This window comes from Mixophyes fleayi, chromosome 1 (genome assembly GCF_038048845.1).
Source record: "Mixophyes fleayi isolate aMixFle1 chromosome 1, aMixFle1.hap1, whole genome shotgun sequence".
NCBI classification, from domain to species: domain Eukaryota; kingdom Metazoa; phylum Chordata; class Amphibia; order Anura; family Limnodynastidae; genus Mixophyes; species Mixophyes fleayi.
This window is the reverse complement of record NC_134402.1, coordinates 317742606-317748158: the sequence shown is the minus strand read 5'-3', so window position 1 is coordinate 317748158 and position 5553 is coordinate 317742606. Positions and strand designations below refer to the sequence as shown.

Genomic DNA, 5553 nt, shown 5'->3' with positions numbered 1-5553 from the left:
GAGACATGTTTCAAGGTTGAAAAAGCTGTACAGTTGTAAATGTAATGTTTTTGAAGAGATGCAAAAGAAGTTTTAAAGTCTTTGGTCCGTCACAAGACTGTAAATAATGTACATTATCACTATTACTGGTTTCAGAACAAAGTTGGCTGGGGTCCAACAAGCCGTTTCTATATTTGAACAAAGTAATTTTTTATTTATTTATTTTTTTGAGAAAAAATAGCTTTCTCTTTAATGAAGTTGAGAATTGTGGGAGTGAGCTTTACATGGAGAGATATTACAAGCTGTTTTTATCTGTGTAAAATGGCGCTGATAAATGTTCTCAGAAATCAGGAGGGTTTGTTATGCCCATAAAGAATTGTTACGAGATAAAATGTTGTCTGTGAGCGAGAATTGTGAATATATATTTGTACTTTAAACATGGAAATCACAGAATCTGGAAATATGTGTGAATATTTGGTTTACAAAGAGATGATGAGAAAGGAGTGGCTTTGAACACTCGACCAGGTCTCATCACTTTGACATTCCCTGTTTGTGATATTGGGGACTGCCTCTTTGAGGAAATCAGTTTTTCATTGCATGGAACGCATAGCGTCACAGTTAAGCTACAAAGAGAAACTTTTAAGCAAGTGTCGTATTAGCAGCTGTTCAACGTTAATTAATAACAGTTACTGTAATTCCTAGTGAATAAATGTTAATCTTTATGCAAAAGTTTTTTTCTTCACAGATCTCCAGCAAAAAAAGACCATTTAGGCAATCCAGATTGCATTGATCCAACTTCCAATGAATAGAAGTTGCAATATGTTTTGGTCAACAGCTGAACAAAAAGCAGCTTTTGAGCTGATCAAAGATTTAATCACAAGCGCCCCAGCCCTTGGGCTACCTAACTATGAACTACCGTTTAACTTGTTCTGCCATGAACAAGAAGGGCACGCTCATGGCGTACTAACACAAGAGCATGGGAGCAGACAAAGACCATTGGGGTACTACTCCCAGAAGCTAGATTCTGTCATAGTGGGAGCCCCAACATGTATAAAAGCAGTAGCAGCAGCCGCTTTATTGCTACAAAAAGTTGCAGACATAGTGCTGGATCACCCTCTCACCATTCAGGTACCACACTCAGTCATGGAAATACTGAATCAAGCTAGAACAAAACACATCTCAGCGGCTAGATTAACTAAATACGAAGTAGCACTACTGACACCCTCAAACGTTACACTAAAAAGATGCACAGTTTTAAATCCAGCAACATTGTTCCCAAGTTGCATGGATATAAAAGAGGGGAGTAACAGTATAAATGCTGCAAACACTGAAGACACAGACAGTAACAGTATAGACGCTGCAGACACAGACAGTAACACTATAGATGCTGCAGACGCAGACAGTATAGAAAGTGTTGCTGAAGACACAGTCAATACAGAGAGTGTTGAGGCTGTGACAAAGCAGGAAACACAACTAAAAAATTTTCTCTGTGATCATGACTGTCTAGCCTTAATGGATCTGGAAACTAAACCTCCCGGGGATGTTAAAGAGACACCTCTTAGCAACCCTGATTTACTCCTGTTTGTAGATGGGTCCAGGTATTATGAGGAGGGCTCTCCCAAAACAGGTTATGCAGTTACAACAGAAACAGACATTGTACTCCAGCAACCCCTCCCACCAAGTCAATCTGCACAGCAAGCTGAATTAGAAGCACTTATAAGTGTATGTCAGTATGCAGAAGGGAGAACAGCTAACATTTACACTGACTCCAGATATGCCTTTGGGGTTGCACATGACTATCAAAGTATTTGGAAGAACAGACACTTTATGGCCTCTAACGGTAAACCCATTAAAAATGCAGAAATCATTTTGAGGTTGTTTGCTGCATTAGAACTGCCCAAGGAAGTGGCAGTCATAAAGGTAAAAGCACACACCAGAGAGCAGACTATGGAAGTAAGAGGGAACAGACTAGCAGACCAGGCTGCAAAAGCTGCAGCAGACTTACCGCTAGTACAACACTATTTAGTGTCCACAACACCCCCCACCCTCCCTATAGATCTGGAAATGCTAAAAATCCTACAAAAGCAAGAAGCAGTATCTGAAAGAGAGGAGTGAAAAAAAGAGGGGGGCGGAACACATAGAGGGCATATGGGCCACAACAGACAGACACTGTCTCCCTAGAGTCCTTTTTCCTACACTGGCTGCTCTAGTGCATGGGCCTTCCCATGTTTCAAAAGACGCAATAATTAACACTGTATTCAGACACTGGATTGCGCCAGGCTTCAGCACAGCTGCCAGTAATCTGGTAAAGGCCTGCGCCATCTGTAACACACACAACCCTGGTCACACAGTAACAGTACCTCCCAGGGTGACACCTAAACCCCTCTACCCCTTTCAGCGCATACAGATAGATTACATTCAGCTACCCAAATGTGGAATATATGAATATGTCCTAGTAGCTACTGATCTATTCTCCAGTCTCTTCGGAAGCGTGGGGGATATCCAAAGCCATAGCAAAAAACACAGCCAAGAAGCTGCTATCTGAGGTAGTATGTAGATACGGGGTTCCAGAGGTGATTGAATCAGACAGAGGTACTACTTTTACAGGAGAAGTGATGACATCTATCATGTCAGACTTGGGAATTGCTCAAGCATTCCATACCCCCTACCACCCACAGAGTAGTGGCAAGGTAGAAAGGCTAAATGGCACTCTCAAGCTCAAAATACAGAAAGCCATGAAAAGCACAGGGATGCCCTGGCTGCAATGCCTTCCCCTCGCCCTATACTCAGTCAGGACAACACCTAATAAGAAACACAGGCTGAGCCCCTATGAAATACTGTTTGGGGGGCCGCCAAAGACAGGGTGTTATTTTCCACAATCTTTAGTGAAACACCAAGGTGAACTGACTAGTTATGTGAAAGAACTACAGAAGTCCCTCACTAACATACATTCTTGAGTTTTCTCTTCAATCCCAGATCCAGAGGATTGCACTGGAACACATGCCCTGGTGCCAGGAGATTACGTCTTCGTAAAAAGACACGTGAGGAGGTCTCTGGAACCACGATTTGAGGGGCCATATCAAGTTCTGTTGACTACACCCACTTCTGTGAAACTTGAAGGAAAGGATCCTTGGATCCACGCCAGTCACTGCAAAAAGGCTACGGTGACCCAGGAAAAACCATGAAGGGGAGTAAGGTCCTTTAAAAAATTGTTCTTTTTCTATGTTTTCCTACAGCCTTTTCTAATTTAGAAGAGCCAGAGAATGTTATAGCACACTTGCACAACGCCATCAGTCAAATAACCAATACCAGCAACTGCTGGGTATGTTCTCGTACTCCTACCATCAGTAAAAATATAGCCCTGGTTCCCATACCTTTGAGTAGTGAAGAGCTGACTAAAATGAGAGAGGGAAACTTCTCATGTGGACGCATGGTCAGCTACAAGTATAAAACCACCAGATACCCAGTAGTAAAACTAAACACGAATGGAGTCAGACCAAAATATTGTTTCAATAAGGGAATAGAATCCAATAGGGCTATAAATGAGTCAATATGGACCCCATATGGCCAAATACGCATTAGTTACCAAAATAAGAGTTTCCCTTTAGGGTCCATCCCTAAATCACTCTGTCAAGTTATAGTGAATTTCACCTAACCTTATTTATCACACTGTAATTCTGAATGCAACCAAACAGTGAAGATGAAACCCGGAAAAGGTACTATTTTTTTTAAAGAGCCAGGAGTGTATAAAATGTCAATATGACAGATATAATCTCACCTGGAACGGCACACTGCCTGCCTTTGACAATGACAGAGCAGAAAATGACACTTCATGTCACTTAGGACAACAGGTATCTACATATTGCCTGTTTTATGATATCCCCTACCTTTTACCAGATGATGTTTATTATGTGTGTGGACGCAATGCCTACAGGTGGCTCCCCCCAAATTCCATAGGGGTATGCTACTTGGCCAGATTGGTTCCTGAATTCTATGTCATGACCCATGATGACCTCAAAGGAGTATTCAGGAATAAAAAGGACCATAGGCTTGAGAAAAGGGAAATTAAGACAATAGATACTGAACATATCCCTCTCATAGCAAAGTCCAAAGGGCACAATGTGGGTATTGGATTTGGTAACATCATTTCAATAGGGACATGGGGGTACATGGCAAACTATAATATGATATTAAAGGTTGCAGGACTTTTAGATAACATAACAGAAATTTATGACAAATCCTTTAGGTATGTTGGAAAAGAACTGCAGGCGATGAAAACCCAGTTAATACAACATCAACTTGTATTAGACTACATCACTGCTCAGTCAGGAGGGTACTGTTTGACCCTAGAAACAGAATATGGAATACATTGTTGTAACTTTGTAACAAATGACACTGATAATCCAGAAGAAGTAATAGACAGGTACATGACAGAAGCCAAAGAAATGAAGGAGAATTTCAGGAAAGAGAATTTTGACCCCGATACGGTTAATGATGGCTGGTGGACATCAGCCTTCTCATGGTTAAATCCTAGCAATTGGGGCAAAGGTATTTTCGCATGGATTTCAGGCATTTTAATATGGATAGCTAAGATATTCGCTTTATTGTTGTTGCTATATGTCATTTTTAAACTAAGCTTATGTTTTTTCCAATGCTGTTTGAAAAGGTGCAAAAATGATCTCACGCTGAATAAAAAGTCTTTTAAAAGACATGTAAAGCCCAAACCGGTATCAGAGGTTTATCTTGTCCTCTCTGAGCTTTAAGGCTCTTTTGTACTCTCCCCCCCTCAGTCTTTCCCATTTTCTTTTTTATTATTTTTAAGAATTAGGTGTACATGAACCATAGACCTGATTGAATGTATCTTTACCATCCTCTAAGGGCCTATCAGAGGTTCCATTGAATTGAATGAAGTAGGTCGGGTGCAGGAGTGCTTCATGCACACCAAAAGGATAGGCAGGGTAATTATAAAAATGATAAAAAGAGGGGTTTATGTGAGAGATATACATTTTATGAACTTCTTAATGTAATGCATTTTGTATAATTACTATTGAAAGAAGAATAGTCTGCAAGCTGCAGAATATTCTCCATGAACTTTGCCTTACATTCATTTCTTTCTCGCCAACATGTCTATTCTCAAGAATGTGCACATCCAGCAAGTTTGGTACCAGGAGCCCACGACCCCCACTTGAGGCCTACGTGACTGTGATAAGACATCTGCTCTACATCATGCCCACAAACTGCTGACATGGACAAGTTGCCTTGAGAAACCTTGCATTCCTTATCTCTCTTTTTCTGTGAAACTATGTATAAATAAAACTACTCTGACTTAGGGCTGGTCAGAACCAGATACATTTTCAGCCTAACATCTGAAGTTGTCTGTTTTCTCTATCGATCGATACCCACAAGGTATAGCAGCTGGAGTTCAGGAGAAAGGACCCGTTTAGGTCATCTCTGACACCATTTTACCCAAATATTAATAAGCATTCCAGCATCAGCTATTTTCCTTCTCTCAACTAAATCCCAGCACCTGCAATCTACATTGTCATCAGCCTCACCCTCATCAGTGTGTACATC

General features: G+C 40.9%; 1 long non-coding RNA gene across 1 annotated transcript; it reads left to right on the top strand.

Moving 5' to 3' along the window:
- The first annotated feature begins 1190 nt into the window (after positions 1–1190).
- LOC142158604 (uncharacterized) lies at positions 1191–5344 on the top strand. Its single transcript, XR_012692803.1, has 2 exons — positions 1191–3170; positions 5118–5344. It is a non-coding gene; the product is annotated as an uncharacterized LOC142158604 (long non-coding RNA).
- The last annotated feature ends 209 nt before the right edge of the window (positions 5345–5553 follow it).